This window comes from Alnus glutinosa, chromosome 5, assembly GCF_958979055.1.
Source record: "Alnus glutinosa chromosome 5, dhAlnGlut1.1, whole genome shotgun sequence".
Taxonomy (NCBI): domain Eukaryota; kingdom Viridiplantae; phylum Streptophyta; class Magnoliopsida; order Fagales; family Betulaceae; genus Alnus; species Alnus glutinosa.
In genome coordinates this window covers 4155015-4177586 of record NC_084890.1, presented here as the reverse complement: position 1 = coordinate 4177586, position 22572 = coordinate 4155015, and the positions used below count along the sequence as shown (strand labels likewise).

General features: G+C 33.5%; 1 pseudogene; it reads left to right on the top strand.

Annotated features, from left to right (window-relative positions):
* The first annotated feature begins 7519 nt into the window (after window positions 1-7519).
* LOC133868827 (cysteine-rich receptor-like protein kinase 10) lies at window positions 7520-13388 on the top strand (annotated as a pseudogene).
* The last annotated feature ends 9184 nt before the right edge of the window (window positions 13389-22572 follow it).

The window sequence follows — 22572 nt, the reverse complement described above, 5'->3', positions numbered from 1 at the left end:
AGACGTATAGAGAGAATGTGTTCCATGCTTTGTTAGATTAGTATATTTGAGATACATTAAGGCAGTGGATTTCCGTCTGCTATTTTTTAACTGGTTAATATGAGAAGTTATTTAATACACATTATGCCAATTAGTATGAAATGAGTGATAATTAGTTTTGAAGAACATTAAAACATGTTAGGAGTTATCCTAGCTAGAAAATTCTTATGTTTCTCCCTTGCAAAAATGCATAAATTAACAGCAGACGATAGATAAGTCTGCATATTGTGCTTGAGATCGACTTGAGAGAGCCTAACCTTTAAAGCTCTAGTTTCTTAAGTCTAAGGGAGAGACTCAGACTACCCTCATCGATAGTCCAAGTCTTCTAACCCTCACTCAAAAAGGCTCACCTATTTAATTAACGCGTTGAATGACTTTCTGAACGTGTAGTTTGGTGTAAGAATGAAATATTCTGTCATAAATTAACAATTCTCACCGGCCCTTGGAGTCCGTCCTCCCAATGAGAGAACTTCAGACTCTATGTATGCGCTGACTTGACTCGTTTTAAAATAAACGAGCCTACCTACCCATCTCAATCCGCTTTTCATCACTTCACATCCATAATTTTATTTTTAAAAAAATACACATTCTTCTCTAACTATCTCTAGTAAACTATTTAAAAAAAAAAAAATATCATCTTTAAAGTCAACAAAAAGATAAAAATAACATTTAAAAAGTTTTAATAAAACAAATATATTCTTATAAATTCAAAAAATAAAAATAAAAAATTATAATAAAAAATAAAAAAACGAGAAAAATGAAAATTCAAAGGGTGGCGGCCTAAACTGAAAATTATATAAAACAAAATCTCAAAGAAAAAAATAAATTTTAATATTAATTTGAAAAATAATTTTTTTTATATAATTTTTTTAAAAAATTTATAATTTAATAAATGATATTTTTGTCATTGGGAGACATTAGCATTGCTTAGTAGTTTGAGAGACACATTAACATTTAAGTGATACTTGAAAAAAAAAGATAAGGAAATAGTATAATGAAGTATGTATACTTTTCTCTTTTCTTTTTGGGATAATTACACTTTAACCCCCATGATTTATTCATGGTGTGTCAATTTATTCCCCAATGTACCAAAATTGGTACATGACCCTCCCGAACTTGCCAACATGTGACAAATCGACCTTCCGTCCAGTCGTCTATCCGTTTGGACGAAAAGTCGATCACATGCAAGTCACGCGACCGTTTAAGACAAATTGCCTCCCCAAAATACCCCCGCCTCATCTAGCCTTTATACCCCCATGCATGTTAGACTTTTCGAAATGAGAGGGACCAGTTTTCGCACATTTTTCTCATCTCCTTTACCAACGGCTCTATAAGAACTTGGAACTAGGGTTTCCGATTTTCGACATTTCTGACCAGTTTCGCACCATTTCCCGAAGATGCAACTATTAGGCACTGCTTCTACGGAGTCGGAGTCGACAAGGAGTGGGGCAACTTTTGCAGTAAAGCCAATCTGTTATTGCGAGCATCCGACTTGTATGTTAACCTCCTACACCAAAAAAAAATTTAGTAGAAGGTTTCTAAAATGCCAGAATTACAAGGTAATTTAAGGTTTAGACTTTTAAGTGTATATTTTCAGCTGGGTATGTCGCATATCTGTTAACTGAAAATCTACAGCAATTTTTAAGAAGAGCAATGCTGCTTAGTTCAATTCTACCTTTTACTGTACTTATATAAAAAATAAAAAATGGATTGGGTTGATTTTTATTTGGCAGTAACGTTTCAAATTTTTAGTTGAAAATGTTACTGTGCTAAGAGATACAATGTACATTTTTACAGGATTTATTTATGGAAACTATTGTATTTTTTTTTTTTTGGAGCATGTATTATCCTTTGATAATTTTATGAAGATTAATGAGTTTTGAAATGATATGGAAAAGTGCATAAATAACCTATGACGATTAATTTTCAAATAACATAAGCCAGAAATAACCTTTGTTTCTATTTGTTTTTTTTTTATTATTATTATTTTTTTTTTTTTTGTTATCGTTTTGCAGATAAACCGAGCTTGTGGTTTATGTCATTTCCCCTTCTCACATTGTATTGCTTAACAGCTTCTCTAAATAGTTGAATGTTAGCGAACTTCATTCTAAGCTTCAGGTTTGGATTGACCATGTCAACTTCATGGAACTCCACATCAGGGTGAGTTGAAATCCCACCATCCTCTTCATCACTGACAGGTGGTGACAATAGGATATCACTTCTACCAATCTCAGAGTCATTTTCATCCACCTCAACATCTTCAAATGATGACATTTTTATACCAGATTGCCCACTCTAGCCATCACCATCACCCAAAGTACCCCCACTCTCACCCCTACCCTCAACCTCAGTACCATCATCACCAAACACATTACCCTCCATAACTTCATCAGTTTCTGGCATTGTTGAGGGGCCAGCACTATCCACCAGATAATCTTCTTCAAAAACATCGTCATCACCACTGATTTTATCATTCCACTATTGATCATTTAAATCAATCCTACCTCCATCATCACTCTTTTCATTATTTTCCCAATCTTCCCAATCCCCACCTCCATCATTTTGGAAAGAAACAATATAAAGGACTACAATAGGAGTATCCACATGTTTGGCAACCATATAAGGTACATCATAATCCGAGGATACTAGTTGTAGATCATCTACTAGATCTTTGGTAGGGTCCCTAAAGTAAATCAAATCATCTGGACTATACTCATATTGTCCCACAATAGACTCTATCAGGATAAATGACACATTATCATGATCAACGTTATCGGGATGGACATCCACTTGACCCCCCACATAAATATATTCATATTTTCTATCAAATCTACCCCCATAATTTATCTCAAAGACCAGCTTCATTCTACACATGCAAACAAACAAATATATTATACATGGGATAAGGGGACCACTATAATAAGGCACTGCAACTAATATGCAAAGAACAACTCAAAAGCATGAGGGCCCAATGCATAGACATATGAACCAATTTTTTTTTTTTGATAGGTACACAGACATTAACCAATGCAAAGACATTAAATAAGGACCCAATAATGCTCCAACATCAATTGCAATCGGGACCCACTGCATATAAAGTAGTAAACAAAACAAACCACATTGACCCAATGCATATAAAATTAACAAATCAAACCCAATGCACTTTAATAAACCAAATCCAATGCACTTTAACAAACCAGTCAGGTTTTCGGCAGACCACAAACAAAGCCAAAAAGGATACAAATCGGGACCACGTGCAAAGTAAACTTCTTCCAATCACCATGAATGATTATAAAACACATGGACCGAAACCCCCAAATCCCGACAAACCCTAACATTTTTTTATATCCAAATCGCAGTCAATTTCTACATTAAAAATGAGACTAAACAAACAACATTAACAAAAACCCTAAAGCCGACAACCTGAAATTAACAAAAACCCCCAAATCCGAAACCCTAGATTAACAAAAACCTCAAATCGCCTACACAAAAAAACTTTCTCCATTAAAAAGCACTAACCTTTTTTTAACAACGATTATAAAACGCCTTTTAGAATTGAGAGGTTCAGAATCCTTAGAATTCGGTGTGGATTTCGGTGACTAGGTGTGGGTGGGTCAGTCTTCGTGTAGAACCTTCGAAAGTAGCAGTGCTAAGTGGAAGTGGGGACCTCAAAAGTGCTAAATGGAAGTGGGGACCTCACGCACGAACTGTCTAATGTCTAAGGCAGGCAGGCACTGGATGAGGCGGGGGTATTTTGGGGAGGCAATTCGTATTAAACGGTCACGTGACTTGCACGTGATCGACTTTCCGTCCAAACGGACAAACCATTGAACATAATGTTGATTTTGTCACACGTTGGCAAGTTCGGGAGGGTCATATACCAATTTTGGTACATTAAAGGGTAAATCGCCACACCGTGGATAAATCAGGGGGGTTAAGTGTAATTATCCCTTCTTTTTTACTTCTTTTTCTTTCATCATTTTCTCTCTTAAGTTTTCTTCTATGATTAGGCACATTTTGTAAGACATTTTTTGTTTTTGTTTTTTTTTTTTTTTTTAACATTGCCGTAACATAAATGTGTAATCTTTTTCTTTCTTTCTTTTTTTTTTTTTTGTTAAAAAATAAAATAATTGTCCTTAAAAGATTTACCAAACGAATTACTTTTCACCATTTCATATGTATCACTTTCTATTATACTTTTCCTTTCATGTTTTTTCTTTATAATTTGTTTGCGTTGTAATATTAATTAAATGACTAAATTTATTTATTCTTATAAGTTTAAAATTTTTGGACAAATAATAATTTAATATGGCATTCCTTAACCCATCGTTTTTCTCTTACTTTTTCTTCCATGATGCTTTTGTCTTAATGCTTTTCATCATTTCACATCCATCATTTTCTTTTTGACCTTTTCTTTCATCGTTTTCTCTTTTACTTTTTTTTTTTTTTTTTCTTCCGTGGGCTCAATGGATAAAACTTTCTAGAAGATGTTTTTAATTTTTTTAGTTATGATGTAATGTAAATATAAAAACTTTTTTTCTTATTAAAATATAATAAAAATTATCTTTAAATTAAATATTATATGTATTAAGTCTCACTAAAAAAAAATAATAATGAACGAGCCATTTTCTTAATTGACCAAATGAAAAATGACCAAGGCCAAACGGGAGTGGTTGTATCACACTTAAGGCCATTGGAGCGGCCACCCCCTCTGGCCATATCTAGGAATGGCTAAACCACCCCCATAGCCATTGTGGGTAGCCAAAGGGGGTGGTCAAAACCTCTAATTCGGGCACCCATGTTCCAGCAATGGATTTTGACTTTTTAAAAAAAATAAAAAAAAAATAATTTATAGTTTTTTCTTTTTTTTAAAAAAAAATTGCACTATTGGTACTCCTGTGGTATAAAAATTAACTCAGAAGCCTGTGTGTATGCAATAATAACAATTTACTCTCTGAAGTCAATTTTCCTCTATAAACTTAACAGAAACCGTTATGTTGCCACATTAGCCCAATAAAAACGCGACACATGTCACTTTAATAAAAATATAAATATATAAGACTAAAAAAAAAAAAATATTTTGATAAAAAGAAAATGAGGAAGGGGTGGCTGCTTGTTGGCCGCCCCTTTGGGAGTAGCCTGCAAGCCACCCCTTCCTTTTCTTTTCTTTTCTTTTTCTTTTTTTTTTTTAAAAAAATAATATTATTTTTAGTTTATATATTTATATTTTCTTTTATTAAAGAGTGACACGGGTCACATTTTTATTGGGCTAACATGGCAACATAACAATTTTTGTCAACTTAATTAGTGTAAGGAAATTGACTCCAGGGAGTAAATTTTCATTATCACTTACCATTGGGACCTCTGAGTTAATTAATTTTTATACTATAAGGAGTGATTAGGCCAACCATAGGGACCAATGATGTAATTTTTTCAAATAAGAAAAACATTAACTTTTATTTTATTAAGAATATTTTTGTCATTTGAGAGGGGCATTGACAATTTTTTATAGTTTGTGGAGACGTTGTTGCAATCTAAAGTTTGGATAAAACATAGTTAATTGGATAGTAATTTGAAGAGGCTTTAAATTTGTGGACTTTTTTGTTTTTCCAAATTTTAATTATATCTAATTAAAAGAAAGCAGGGTGGACCTCCACCCATGTGCAAAGGTTGGTGCATGTTGTGGTCTACTGGTCTCCACCCACCCCTCTAGCGAATGGGGCGAGGTTGTGGCCTCCACCCTCCTCTTCTACCAGGAAGCCCTTCACTCCTTTTGCGAGTTCGGTAGATTCTGTGGCCTCTACCCACGGATAGAACCAAGAATTTTTATGGAAGAGGCTCAAATATGATTGAAAAATATATTAAGGTTGAAGATTAAATTAATATATAAAAAATAAAATTAGTATAAATATAATCTTAACAAAATATAAATAAAATGAAAGATATAAAATAATTTTTTCTTAATATATTACAATTTTCAATTCAGTCATCTATTAAATGAAACCCAAAGTTTTTAAAATTGTTTCTTCTTCTTTTTTCACATGTTATCTTTTGATAGACGTAAAAATTGAAACTCGAAGCTGTACGTAGCCTCATATTTGGTTAAAGTTAGACAACTCCAGAAGATGATTTACTAACTATGATATTTCTAACTTTAAAGTTTCATCTTTATCAATCTGAACTCAAATATGATAACGCTGTGGATGTGATCAGGATGTTTCAATTCCAATCCCTTCTAACAATGAAGAGATTGGTCGATGATAATTATGTCATGTGCGTTTTATTAGTTATTCATATTAATATTTTATTTTTAAATTGCTGGTTGTTTACTTGTCCACATGTTAGACTATTAGAGGGAGGAGAATATAAAAAAGCCAAATTAGAATCTTATTATGAAACATCTCAACAATTTTTTAGATTAAAAAAAAAAAATGTAAAATAAAGTGGTGTGGTGTGCATGGCTCCCATTTAGCGTGGGATTTATTGAAAAGAAATTTTTAAAGAGAATGGATAGAGCCAAGGCCCATACCGGCCTCCCTCCCTCCCTCCCTCTACTTAATTATGTGATTGAGAAGAGACCAAATCTAGTGAATCCACCTCTCCCTTCTTTTTTTTTCGATGATATATAATTTGAAATTTTACATAGATTGTGCATTTGATATGCCCACATTGTTACGTGGCTGCAAGCCTAGCCTACATGTGACTTAGCAACTGATCCATGTGGTGAATACTTTGTCAACAAATTGACGGAAAAACAAATGGAATTAGTGTCTTTAAAATGATAACAACTGATGATGTGATTTTTCTTTTCGGAAACCTAAGAACTAATTTGTTACTTTTCCTTATAATAATATCATTCCAAGAGAAATATAAAAGAATCTTGAGTAGTAAAATAGAGAAAGGAAGAAAATAGAAGACAGGTACATAGGCAGGGATGTAGTCAAAAGTTCTAATAGGCAGGGACTAAGGGATGGGAGCTAAAAAAATTTGTTGGTAGAAAGTTCGTAAGCTAATTTTTTTTTTCCCCTTATAATTGCTTTTTACCTATTTTTTTTTTCTTTTTAGGAATTAAGGGGGAGCCATGGCCCCTACCGCCACCGGCCCCGCTAGTTCCGGCCATGTTCTTAGGTAGATCGTTAGATTTTATGTAGTGATTATGATAACAAGTCTAATTAGAGAGGAGATTTTGTGAGAAATGTATCCGAATTTTTCATTTCTTTGGATTATTGGTCATCCATAAGGAGTTTTCGGGTTTAAGTGCTGAGAGCTAGAGCTCTCGCCACATCAGCCCCCCTTTTGTGATTTAAGCGGGAAAAAGAAAATTCGAAGCTTGGATGGCGCGTGACAGCGCGTGCTTGCGAGGGTTGATGGCTGGAGATCGGAGAAATCATCGAAGCAGGTTTCTTTTCCTTTCCAATCCTTCTTGATTTGGTTGGTTCATTTTTGCTTCTGCTAGTGAGATTTAGAGGGGTTTGAGGAAATGGCGAGAAAATCAACCTGGGGTAGAGGGCGGGGGAGAGGTAATCTAACTGCAGTAATTGGTAAGCGTATCCCTGTAAATAGTCTGGTACCGGAAATCTCTGTAGATCAAGGTGTATTTGCTAATGATACCCTTGATCAAGTTTCTGGTCAAGAAGGGGGTTGTATTGTTGATATTCCCCATTCTGTTTCTAATCATTCGGAGGCAGGGTCTCAAGCAATTGATGATCATATTGTTCGTGATGATCACATTGCAAAGTCTTTCCTTGCTCAGCTTCCTTAGCCTCACCAGTGCACAAGTCCCAAATTACTGCTACCATTTCTGCTCGAATGGAACGACCATGACTTTCACCCCTAACAGCACCTACCAGTTTAACCTGAACCACCTCCTCTCTTCCCTTTCCTCCAATGCCACGAGTGAAAGTGGTTTCTACAACGCCACTGCCGGCCAAAGCCCCGCGACAACAATTTACGGCCTCTTCCTCTGCCGTGGTGACCTCACCACGAATGCCTGCCAAGACTGCGTGGCAACTGCAACCAGAGAGATTGTTCAGCAGTACTGCCCTGTAGGAAAAGAGGCCATGGTATGGTATGATGAATGCATGCTACGCTACTCAAATCGGTCGATCTTTTCCACCGTGGAAGAAGAGCCCAGCAAATATCTGTGGAATGTGAGGGATATAACAGAGCCAGATCGCTTCCGGAAGCTGGTGGAAGCCACGTTGAATGACTCGGTGCCTCGGGCTGCAAATGCTTCATCCGGTGATAAAAAGTTTGCGTTAAAGAAGCCAGTTTTACAGAATTGCAAACTCTGTACAGCCTTGTCCAGTGCACCCCTGACATTTCCAGCTCTGATTGCAATATGTGTCTTCGGAGAGCCATGGCAAACCTACCGATGTGTTGTGATGGAAAGCAAGGGGGTAGAGTTCTGTATCCAAGTTGTAATCTTAGGTACGAAACGTACCAGTTTTACCAGATACAATCCGTCCCCACACCGTCGCCGTCACCGTCACCAACACAAACACCAATGCTTCTTCCTCCTCTAGCTCCAGGTCAGGTCACGAGACCCAAAGTAAAGTCAAAGCTTAATGGCTACTTTCAGACCATGATAATAGCAAATACAATGGCATGCTTCGTAAGATAAATCAGGACAGGATAGCTGATGAAAATCTGAGTGAAAACATTATTTTCTTTTCTCTTTAGTAGACAAAGAATGATGAAATAGATTATATTCTCCATATGCCCATCACGGTCTAAGATTTTGAGACAGTAGATGATAATAGGTACAATAAACCATGATAAAGAACTACTCTTACAATCCTCTGCCATGTTAGTGGTTTTGGGCACGCATTCAAAATTAGATGAACCTGATGTAATGATCTCAGCAACCGATCGAATTCATCCGGAAACCCAGGTGGATAGTGTACTTCACCCTTCGAGTTATTTAAAGTTCTATGTACTTGGCCTTTAGGTACTTTCAACTTCATAATATGTGATGGAACATTGTCTGGCCCAATAGCTTCTGAGGGGGCAAATGAAAGGCCAGGAGTCAATACTGTCTAATATAGATCTTTGAAACGTACATAGTTTTGAACTAGCACTGCTTTAGCATGTTCACGAAATTTTGTTGTTGTTTCTGCAGGAAAAAGTGCTTCAATAAAAATTATCGCCATTACCATCAGTGCCTCAATTGCTGTCTCTCTGGTGCTATGCGCTATGATTTACTACTTGCTAAGACGAAGAGCAAGAAAGAAGTACAATGCCGTACAGGCTGAAAATGGTAAACAAATATTTGATTGAATTTTATATTTTTATATAATGCCAAACTGTAAAGGTACTCTGATACTCCTCGATCAACATGTCTATAATTAAAAATAACGTAACACAACAAAACAGCTAATAACAACAATATCCTAACAACACATATATCTTGTTCTCCAAATGAAGCCAATATCGCTAAAAACGTCACATGATAACAAATTAACCAAATATTTGAATAACAATGCTCCATAAAATCAAATGCCACAATATTAATTATAAACCAACTTTTTTTTTATAAGTAGCAATTAAGCGGCCCTTTAACGACTTAAACTGCCAGTACACTTTCTGGCTCGCAATGACTCAAATGAGCGCGGGCTCTATTTGCTTGCAATGCCGGCCGTTCACCTTTAGTTAGAAAAAATGGGAATCGGTAATTTAGGGGAGGACATTAACATAATTAATAGTTTAAGAGGCCGCACATTGACAATAGAATAGTAGTTTAAAAAGGGTATGTGTACTTTTCCTTTTTCTTTTTTTTTTATTTTTTAATAATAAAAGATTAAAAGAAAGAAAAAAATAGAATGAGAAGAAAGTTTGGGGTTTTTACAGTAATGTTTTAGTTTTCTCATGTTCTTGCTTTGTATTTCTGACATGCTATATAAATTGTAAATAAATTTGGTTTTTTTTTTTTTTTTTTTTTTTTTTTTCCTTTCTATTCTCTCATTTTAGAAATTAAACATTTAATTTCTATTCCCACATGTAATCCAAGCACCCACACAACACAAAAAATATAAAAATTGTTGATATGCTTTCCACATGTGCGATCGAAGATTTCAATCAATGTTTTACACCATTTGTGTGCATAGCAGCCGGCGGAATTACAACCATAGAATCCTTGAAATTTGATTTGGCCACAATAGAAGCTGCCACACACAAATTCTCAGATGACAACAAGCTGGGAGGAGGTGGATTTGGTGAGGCCGGTTTACAAGGTATGTAATTAGCATTTATTGTTTACTATTGTTTTTATTATTATTTTAAAAAAATATATATAAAATCAGTACATGTTGCACCGATTTGCAATTAGCTCTTCAAAGTTTAAAAAGTTGCTCAAAACTTCAAGTAATTTTAGAAGTCACTCTTGTGTCCTTTCAAGAATGATATGAATTTTAAAATTACCATTACTCTAAAACTCCTTATAATAAACAAAAGTTTTTTATGAAAACTGTATGTTAGGGTGCTATATCAACACCAAGAATAAAGGTTCCCTTATAATAAAAAGTAAAAAGAAACAATATATATATATATAGAATAAAAGATAAAGGAAAAAAATAAATTCAAGTGCGTGGTCGATCGGACCACCACTAGATTGGTCAAATGAGGTGGCCGAACTATCCTCGTAGCCCCTTAAATTTCTTTGGAAAAAGTCTACATAGTCCCCTCAAACTACCATCCAATTGACATTATCTTCCCATCTCCCCCCCCCAAAAAAAACTTTCAAAATGGGACAATTATACTCAAAACTATCAAAACATTGTCAATGTCCCCCCAAAGCCAGTAAAAAGAAAAAAAAAAAAAAAAATCTTTTTTTTTTAAAAAAAATACAAAATTTTTTAGATTTTTTTTCTTTATAAAAAAAACGATTTTTCTTTATAAAAAATAATAATAATAAAAAATTATTTTTTATAAATAAAAAATGAAAATCTTTTTAATTTTTCTGTTTAATTTTAAATTTGGCCACCCTTAGTTTTTATGTATTTACTTTTTTAATTTTTTTGTTTTTTTTAAATTATTTTTTATAAATAAAAAATGAAAATCTTTTTAATTTTTCTGTTTAATTTTAAATTTGGCCACCCTTAGTTTTTATGTATTTACTTTTTTAATTTTTTTGTTTTTTTTTTTGGAAAAAAAAAAAAAATTATTTTACTAAGGGTAATTTTGTCATTGGGGGAACATTAACAATTTTTGTAAGTTTGGAGAGACATTGTCAATTGAGTGTTAGTTTGCGAAGGGTACGTGAACTTTACCAAATTTCTTTTCTATCTTATAGCTTAGATTTTTATTTTTTTCTTTTTATTTTTATATTTTGTATTATAAGGGATACATGTATTATCATCGGTGCCGATGTATCACTCTGACCGTTTAAGGAGGAAGGGAGCGATTTATCATTTTTGTTTAGTACGAAGAGTTTTAAGCCATTTTGCGTGTTTCCCTTTATTATTATTTTTTTCAAGAGAATGGTAATCATATAAGTGTAACGAATTTAATGCATGCAAAATCTGAAAAATTCAAAATTCAGAAGCTTCAAATTCGTATACATACATGTAAACTTTTCTAACTACTAGTTCAAATATATTCTTAGGGTACATTACCCAATGGACAAAAAATAGCTGTGAAAAGGCTGTCGATGAATTCAAAACAAATTCCAGATTATGCGGAATTTAAGAATGAGGTTTTTTTGGCAGCCAAGTTTGAACATCGAAACCTTGTGAGGTTATTGGGATTTTGCTGGGAAGGAGAGGAAAAAAATACTCGTCTATGAATTTGTGCCCAACAAAAGCCTTAACTATTTTCTATTTGGTCAGTCATTTCTAAGCATATGTCCATTTCCTAGCTTGTTTATCATATGAAATGCTTGGATCCTGTTTGTAACTCAATTTTTAGTCAACTTTTATCATCTGATCTTCAACCATCTAATTTTGGTTCATTTATTGTAACTTGAATTTTGATGAATGTGCAGACTCTGAAAAGCAAAGAGTATTAGATTGGTCAAAAAGACACAAGATTATTGAAGGAATTGCTCGAGGGATCCTTTATCTTCGTAAAGATTCTCAACTTAGAGTTATACATCGTAATCTTAAAGCTAGCAACATACTACTAGATGAGGACATGCATGAATCCAAAAATTTCAGATTTTGGTGTGGCAAGAATTTTTGGAGTTGATCAAACTGAAGGAAATACTAGTACAATTGTTGGGACATAGTAAGTACTGGACTATATAGTATCCATATATCCGTGACTAAAATCTAAGAAAAATGTTATTAATGATTAGCGATCTTAATAATTTGTTCATACTAAAAATCTAATCATAGGAAAGAAGGGAAAATAAATGTCATTCTAACCTTCTAATCGAAGAAATTAACATGTTGTCATTGATAGATATAATTCTAATTCTAAGGTTTCATTCTAATTAGTTGATAATACTGGTTTACAGCGGTTATATGTCTCCAGAATATGCACTACATGGACAGTTTTTTGTGAAGTCCAATGTATATAATTTTGGTGTCTTAATACTAGAGATTTTAAGTGGCAACAATATCTCTTCTTTCTATCAACCAAACACCGCTACAGGCCTGTTGACCTATGTGAGTATGAAAAACATATTATGATATTTCCTATTTTTGGGTATTATAGTTTATCTCCTCAAATTACATCATTTTCACTTACATTTCTAAAATACGACTAACTGTAAATCGGACTAACAAATTACTAAAATATTATGAGTTACCTTTTTAAGATGACTATTTTTCTATTATTTTGTATAGAAGCACACCGTATTTGTAACACCCCATGGGATATTTATGATATACGTACGTACAGAAGGGTGACACTAAAAGAATATTGACCAATCAATGCAGGCTTGGAAAAATTGGAGCAATGGAACATCCTTGAAGTTGTTGGATCCGAGTTTGAGATATTCTTACTCAATAAATGAAGTCATCCGCTGTATCCATATTGGCTTGCTATGTGTTCAGGAAAATCCAGCCGACAGACCCACAATGGCATCAATAAATCTCATGCTCAGCAGTGACACTATTACTCTATCATCGCCTCAAAAGCCAGCGTTTTTCCGTCACAGAGGAATAGAGCCAAACATGCCATAAAGGAGCAGGAGTCAGTTCAATCTACAAGCAATTAGTCAATGCCATTGTTTGCCAATGAAGCATCGACAGTGTCAGTAGCAAGGGTTTCTTAAAAATTAGGTATCTTTTTTATTTGTCATGAAACTCAAACACTACGTTCCATTTGACCGTTCTTTAATTAACTTGTAATGAACCAGAGACAAGAAAGAAAAGTAATGGGGAAAATACGCCCCAATGCATTCTCCATGAGCTTGGTTTGTTTGATATCTCACACAATTCATTGATATTGGCTAATATGAGACTCACACGATCTGTCCTCTTACACGACTCTTTGAGAAGGAGTGAGAGATCATAGAGATCTAGATGCATACAAACTATTTTGTTATATTTTAAGCGAAATATAACATTATCTTCCTTATAATTCCCTATGAGAATACTATCATCATTTGAATCCTCATTGTGACAATCAAAATCTTCGTAACGAATGATTAATTCATCAATAAGACCATTATAAGCAATTACAAGGATCATATATGGAGACATTGAAAGAAGCTAGGCATGCACGTAATTTTTTTTCTCAACAGCTGAGGTATATTGGAAGAGGTTTAGTTTATAAACTTCTCAAATTTTCTTATTTTTCTTAGAAAATGCATGTCAATAACCAGATAAAAGGAATCTGGACGCGTATGTACAGGTACAGGGCAATAATTGTTGACGCCAGTCAATGAAAGGAATCTGTAGAAAACGAGGCATGGGAAAAGTCATTTAATTTGAAGCGTACAGAATTGGAAAAGCAAAGCGTGTGGACTTATTCCTTTCTAGTTTTTATTTTTTTCTAAGAGAAATTATATTTATTTTTTCTTTTCTATCTCCAAGTTATATCTATACAATCAAGTTTTAAATCTATTATTAAATTTGTGAGATCTACATTAGATCACATAAATCTAATGATGAATTTGAAAATTAGACGTATAAAGAGAATGTCTTCCATGCTTTATTAGATTAATATATTAGAGATACATTAAGGCAGTGGATTTCCTTTTGTTATTTTTTAACCGGCTAATATAAGAAGTTATTTAAAATTCTTATGCCAATTAGTATGAAATGAGTGATAATTAGGTTTGAGGAACATTACAACATTTTAGGAGTTATCCTAGCTAGAAAATTCTTATGTTTCTCCCTTGCAAAAATGCATAAACAGCGCGCAGACGATAGATAAGTCGGCATATTGTGCTTGAGAGAGACTAACCTTTAAAGCTCTAGTTTCTTAAGTCCAAGGGAGACTCAGACTACCCTCATCGATAGTCCAAGTCTTCTAACCCTCACTCAAAAAGGCTCGCCTAATTGATTAACGCGTTGAATGACATTGTGAACGTGTAGTTTGGTGTAAGAACGAAATATTCTGTCATAAACCATTCTCACCGGCCCTTGGAGTACGTCCTCCCAATGGAAGACTTCAGACTCTATGTATGCGCTGACTTGACTCGTTTTAAAATAAACGAGCCTACCTACCCATCTCAATCGGCTTTTCATCGTTTCACATCCATAATTTTATTTTGAAAAGAGAAATGCTAGGTGTACTTAAACTTTTACAAAAGGAAGCTTACAAACTGACGTGGAGCCTCTCTTGAGGCTCCACATCAGATTAATAATTAAATCAAGTTAAAACAAATTTTAATACACATAGACAAAAATACCCCTTCATCTCCTGTTCAACCCACCCTCGGAAACCATTAGACCGCCGGAAATTCAGCACGCCGGCCACCACGTCTCCGACCCCGACCACCGGAAACCCAGCATCACAGACCCACCGAAAAAAACACAGCATCCTAGACAATCTAGGGCTCGACCACGACCCCGACCACGCTCTTGGTCGGCGAAGAGCCAGATCCCGGCCGAGATCCGGCCGTTCTGGCCGGGGATGGGCCGGATCCCGGCAGTCTGGCCGGGATCCGGGTGTGGCTGGATGACGCCCAGCGCCACTGGTCGTGATTGGAGAAATCACGGAGCAAGCCGAAACCCCGACCACGCTTTTGGTCGACGAATATCCAGATCCCGGCCGAGATCCAACCGAGGATGGGCCGGATCCCGCCGGTCTGGCCGGGATCCAGAGTGGCTGGATGACACCCAGCGCCATTGGCCGTGATGGAGAAATCACGGAGCATGCCGGAAACTCCGAACCGGCAGTCCGGCGAGACGTCTGGCTACGGAACAAGGTGGTCTTCGGTCCGGCGAGTCGTCCGGCCACGGATCAAGGGGGTCTTCCGTCCGGTCAGTCGTCCGGCCACGAGTGGTCTTGAAATAATGGATTTTGTTACAAGGGCATTTTCGTCTTTAAGTATGTGCCACGTCAGTATGTAAAGATCTCTTTGTAAAAGTTTAAGTACCCCTAGCATTTCTCTTTTGAAAAAGATACACATTCTTCTCAAACTACTCTTCATAAATTAATTATCCAAAAAAAAAAAAAAAATTAATATCATCCTTAAATTCAACAAAAAAACAAAAATAATCTTTAAAAAGTTTCAATAAGACAAATATATTTTTACAAATTCGAAAAAAAAAATCTTTTAAAAAAATTAAAAAAAATAATAGTAATAAAAAATAAAAAACGAGAAAAAATGAAAATCCAAGGAGTAGCGGTCCAAACTGAAAATTATATAAAACAAAATCTCAAAGAAAAAAATAAATTTTAATTTTAATTTTAAAAGTATTTTTTTTTTACTTTTTTTTTTATATAATTTTTAAAAAAATTTATAATTTAATGAATGGTATTTTTGTCATTAGGAGAGGTTAACATTGTTTAGTAATTTAGAGGACACATTAACAATTAGGTGATACTTACAAAAAAAAGAAAAAGAAAAAAAAACAATTAGGTGATAGTATTAGGCATGTATACGAGCCGAGCTCGGGCGAGTAGTGGTTGTCCAAGCTCGGCTCGTTGAGAAAATTTATGAGCTCGAGCTCGGCTCGAGCTCGTGACAGGTATTAGATATGGAGCTTGGCTCGACTCGCCAAGAGTAAAATAATGTCCAGGCTCGAGCTCGAGCTTGGTTTTTTGACGAGCCGAGTGTCTTATCGGGCACTCGGCTCGCCCGGCTCGCGAGTAAAACAGCCTCTCAACCTCTTCTCCTTATTTCACCATCTTCTTCTTATTTTCTTCTTCTCTGCAACACGGCCTCTTAGCCTCGATCTGCATTTTCCGTTCGGTAGCTCCCTCTTGATTCTTCACTCTCGAGCGTTTGTGAGACGAAGAGAGGAAGAAAAGGGAAAGTTGGGCATATGCGAGACAGAGAGGAGAGGAGATCGAGGGAGACAACTTAGAAAAGAGAAGGCATTAGGTGTAAGGAGGAAGAAAGAAAGAACAGAAGAAAGCTGCTGAGGGAGACAACTTAGAAAAGAGAAGGCATTAGGCGTAAGGAGGAAGAAAGAAAGAACAAAAGGAAGCTGCTGGACAGGTGAAGACGTGAAGTGTTCAACCCTTGGACAGTGTGTTCAATCCTTGGACAGTGTGTGCGACGTGCGTGAGAAGACTAGTGTGGAGAGTAGAAGCTGGACACCTGGTATGGATAAAGCAGCTGAATGTGATGGTCCATATGGAGAACAGCTAAGCTAACTCACTGTTTTAGTATTGAAGCAAGCCTTCATTTCGTATGACAGTATGAGTGTATTAGTGGTTGTTGACTTGTTGTAAACTTGTAAACAATTTTTTTTTTTTCTCCTAAACACAGCATGTAGCGTCAGAAGTTTGTTGAAAAGTCAAGAGTCATCATACCACTCTACAAACTTAGACAACTAGTGTATATTGTGTCTTGCTTTTTCAGACTTCAAAGGGTAAAAAATTTCAAAAACAAAAAAATAAAATAAAATAAAAAAATAATAGAGGAAAGGGTCAAAAAAAAGAAAAAAAAAAGGCTCAAAGCAATATTGTGCACTGTGCACGTACAAGGACATGGTGCGCAGAGGAGGGAAAAATGGGGGTGGGGGGATTTGGGGGGATTTTCAAATAGCTTTGTCAGAAAGTTTCAGACAAATTGGCTTGGAAAAACTTAATGTTTTTTTTAAAAAAATAAATTAAATAACGAAAAAAATTAAAACAACAAAAAATAACGATTTTTTTTAAATAAAAAATAAAAAAATAACTGAAAATTATAAAAACATGTTTTTGAAAGAAAGAAAAAAAAATAAAATAAAAACCAGTTTTTTATTAAATTAAAAAAACGAAAAAAGAAAATTTTTTTTTTTAAAAAAAAAAAACCAAAAAAAAAAAACTGAAAAATTATTTTAAAAAATAAATAAATAAATAAACAAACAAAAATTATTTTTTAGGGGAATATTGACATTTTTTTGTAGTTTAATGGGGACATTGACATAATTGGTAGTTTGAGAGGTACATTGACAATGATGTGATAGTTTGAGGAGGTTATGTGTACTTTTCCCTTAAAAATTTAAAAAATTATTATTTATATTTAAAAATAATTAATTCTAACTTATAAGTTACATATTGATATAATTATACATTTATACTTAATTAAATAATCTGTTAAATGTTAATCATAAATCCATAATTGATATTTACACAAATTACATTTAATCATTATTCATTAATTCATAGACTCAAGAGTAAAAGTTTACAAATTATTTATTATATTTAAACTATAATAATAATAATAATAATAATAATAATTTAATCATACTTAATTATTATTTTATACTTAAGTTAGAAGTATCAAGTATATATCAAAATTATCTAAGTAACAAGATACTTAATCATTATAATTTATATTAGTTACTTGGTGTGAATTGTATACTTATGAGTCATGACTTAAGTAGTTATATAATTTATTGTTATATCTTAATTTTTAATTATATATAGTTATGAATTATGATTCATATCATATAATATGAGATTATTTATGATATGATATGAAAATTATGAATCATACTTAATTACTTATCCTAACTTTATTAGTAGCTAATAATAACATTTATATGACATGATACAACTAAAATTGATAGAACTTAGATAACACTTAATTATAAAATGATACAAAATAAGTATTTTTTATATGATTATTATATAATACATTGTGCCATATGAGATGAGATTTAATATCATATAAATGGTCAGATCATCCTTAAATTGAATCAAATGAATTGTTTGATCACATCATTTATTGTTGTTACATCATAGTAAACTGTTAGAACTTATATCACACTTAATCATATAATAATACAAAATAAGTATTGTTTATACGATTGTTACATTATATAATAAAGATATAATGTGCTATATCACTAAAAATTTAATATCATATAAATGTTAGATCATATGCATTTCATATAAATTCTAGTGATAATACATATGATCATATAATCTAATGATATGAATTTTAATAATTATACTTAATTTGTGATTATAAGAAACACATTGTTGATTTTAATGCTAATCAATTGATATGGGGTTATACCAATTACATTGTCATTGTCTAAGATATGATTATTTGAATAATAGATTAAGTATCAAGATTTTCATTAAATTATATGATTAACAATTTATTGTTAATTCAAAAATCAACAGATATTTAATTATTAGACTTGGAGTCTTAGTCTCTTAGATCATATAAGATATAATCAATTTAATTATTTTTTTATAATTAAATTATATATTATATAGATACTTATAAATATAACTAATAATTATATATTGTATAACAATAATTAATTATTGTTAATTAATAAGTGATATATATTTATTAATAAATATGTATATTAATAAATATATACGAGTCGAGCTAATAAGCGAGCCGAGCCTTTTTAAGAGTATGTTCGCGAACTTTAACCGAGCGAGCCGGGTTTTATACGGGTATGTATCATTTAATAATCGAGTATATTTTCATGTCCACGAGTAGCTCATTTAATAACTGAGTCGCGCACGAGCCGAGCCTTATTGAGCCGAGCCCGAGCGAGCTCACGGGTAGCTTTGCTTCGTTTACATCCCTAGATAGTATAATCGAGTATGTATACTTTTCTCTTTTCTTTTTTACTTCTTTTTCTCTCATCATTTTCTATCTTACGTTTTCTTCTATGATTAGGCACATTTGGTTAAAAAAATTTAGAAGATTCTTTTTTTCTTTTTTTTTTACAGTGACGTAACATAAATGTGAAATTTTTTTCCTTTTTTTTTTAATTAAAAAATAAAATAATTGTCCTAAAAAGATTTACCAAACGAATTGCTTTTCACCATTTCATATGTATCACTTTCTATTATACTTTTCCTTCCATGTTTTTTCTTACTTTTTCTTTTATGATTTGTTTGTGTTGAAATATTAGTTAAATGGCTAAATTTATTTATTCTTATAAGTTTAAAATTTTTGGACAAATAGTAATTTATTATTGCATACCTTAACCCATCGTTTTTCTCTTACTTTTTCTTCCAGATGCTTTTGTCTTAATGCTTTTCATCATTTCATATCCATCATTTTCTTTTTGACCTTTTCTTTCATCGCTTTCTCTTGTACTTTCTTTTTTCTTCCATGATTGGGCTCATTAGATAAAACTTTCTAGAAGATGTTTTTTATTTTTTAGTTACGATGTAATGTAAATATAAAAACTTCTTTTCTTATAAAAATATAAAAAAAATTATCTTTAAATTAAATATTTTATGTATTAAGTTTCACTTAAAAAAAAAATAATAATGATCGAGCCATTTTCTTTACCAAATGAAAAATGACCGAGGCCAAATATGAGTGATCGTATTACACCTAAGGCCATTGAGGCGGCCACCCTCTCTGGCCATATCTGGGGGTGGCTAAACCACCTCCATAGCCATTGTGGGTAGCCAAAGGGGGTGGTTAAACTAATTCCTGATTCAGGCACCCCATGTTCCCGCAATGGATTTTAACTTTTTTAAAAAATTAATAATTAATAATTAATTTGCATTTTTTTTTTTTTTTAAAAAAGAAAATTGCATCATTGGTCCCTGTGGTATAAAAATTAACTCAGAGGTCCGTGTGTATGCAATAATAACAATTTACTCTCTGAAGTCAATTTCCCTCCATAAACTTAACAAAAACTGTAATGCTGCTACGTTAGGCCAATAAAAATGCGACACGTGTCACTTTAATAAAAATATAAATATATAAGACTAAAAAAAATTATTTTAAAAAAAGAAAAAGAGGAAGGGGTGGCTGCCTAGTCGGCCGCCCCTTTGTGGATAGCCTACGAGCTACCCCCAACCCATGGGGTGGCCAACAGCCACCCCTTCCTCTTTTTCTTTTTCTTTTTTTTTTTTAAAAAAAAATTATTATTTTTAGTATATATATTTATATTTTTTTTGTTAAAGAGTGACACGGGTTGCATTTTTATTGGGCTGACATGGCAGTGTAACAATTTTTGTCAACTTAGTGTACGGAAATTGACTTCAGGGAGTAAATTTTTATTATAGCCTACCATATGGACCTCTGAATTAATTAATTTTTATACTATAGGGAGTGATTAGGCCAACTACATGGACCAATAGTGTAATTTTCTCAAACAAAAAAAAATTTAACTTTTATTTTATTAAGAGTATTTTTGTCATATGAGGTAAGGGGGGCATTGACAATTTTTTATAGTTTGAGGAGACATTGTTGCAATCAAAAGTTTAGATGAAACATAGTTAATTGGGTAGTAATTTGAGAAGGCTTTGTGGACTTCTTTTATTTTCCAAATTTTAATTATATCTAATTAAAAGAATGCGGGGTGGACCTCCGCCCATGTGCAAAGGTTGGTGCATGTTGCGGTCTACTGGTCTCCACCTGCCTCTTCTGCCAGGAAGCTCTTCACTCTTTTTGTGAGTTCGGTAGATTGTGGGGCCTCTACCCAAGGATAGAACCATGAATTTTTATGGAAGAGGCTCAAAGAGGATTGAAAAATAGATTAAGATTGAAGATTAAATTAATTAATATATAAAAAAAAAATTAGTATACATATAATCTTAACAAAATATAAATGAAATGAAAGATATAAAATAATTTTTTCCTTAATAGATTACAATTTTCAATTCAGTCATTTATTAAAACGTTTCTTCTTCTTTTTTCACATGTTATCTTTTGATAGACCTAAAAATTGAAACTCGAAGCCGTAACCTCATATTTGATTAAAGTGAGACAACTCCGATCCAGATGATGATTTACTAACTATGATATTTCTAACTTTTAAATTTCATCTTTATTAATCTGAACTCAAATATGATAGGGATTTGATTCTTACACTACACCATTACAACAACTGCACAACAACCCCTCAGATGAAGGTGGGTCCCGCACACTGGCCCTCACCCTCATGTGAGGGGTTGTTGTGCAATTGTTGTATTGGTGTTGTAAATCTAACATTTTCCAATATGATAACATTGTGGATGTGATCTGGATGTTTCAATTCCAATCCCTGATCTAACAATAAAGAGATTGGTCGATGATAATTATGTCATGTGCGTTTTATTAGTTATTCATATTAATATTTTATTTTTAAATTGCTGGTTGTTTACTTGTCCACATGTTAGACTGTTAGAGGGAGGAGAATATAAAAAAGCCAAATTAGAATCTTATTATGAAACATCTCAACAATTTTTTAGATTAAAAAAAAAATGTAAAATAAAGTGGTGTGGTGTGCATGGCTCCCATTTAGCGTTGGATTTATGGCACGTAAAGAAATTTTGTAAGAGAATGGATAGAGCCAAGGCCCATACCGGCCCTCCCTCCCTCTGTCTCTGCCTCCTCCCTCTACTTATGCGAATGAGAAGAGACCCAATCCACCTCTCTTTTTTTTTTCGATGATATATAATTTGAAATTTTACATAGATTGTGCATTTGATATGCCCACATTATTACGTGGCTGCAATGACTTAGCAAATGATTGACGTGGTAAATACTTTGTCAACAAATTGACGGAAAAACTAATGGAATTAGTGTTTTTAAAATGATAACAACTGATGATGTGATTTTTCTTTTCGGAAACCTAAGAACTAATTTGTTACTTTTCCTTATAATAGTATCATTCCAAGAGATATATAAAAGAATCTTGAGTAGTAAAATAGAGACGGGAAGAAAATAGAAGATAGGTACTTAAGTAGGGATGGAGCCAGAAGCTTTAATGGGCAGAGGTCAAAGGCTAAAAAAATTTGTTATTAGAGGCTAGTAGGCTAATTTTTTTTTTTCTTTTTTTGGAATTGGGGGGGGGGGGGGGGGGGGGGGGGGGGGGGGATGGCCCCTACCGGCCCCCCTAATTTTGCCCCTGTTCCTAGGTAGATTGTTAGATTTTTGTATAGTGATTATGATAACAAGTATAATTAAAGAGGAGATTTTGTGAGAAATGTATCCGAATTTTTCATTTCTTTGGGTTATTGGTCATCCATCAGGAGTTTTCGGGTTTAAGTGCTAAGAGAGCTCTCACC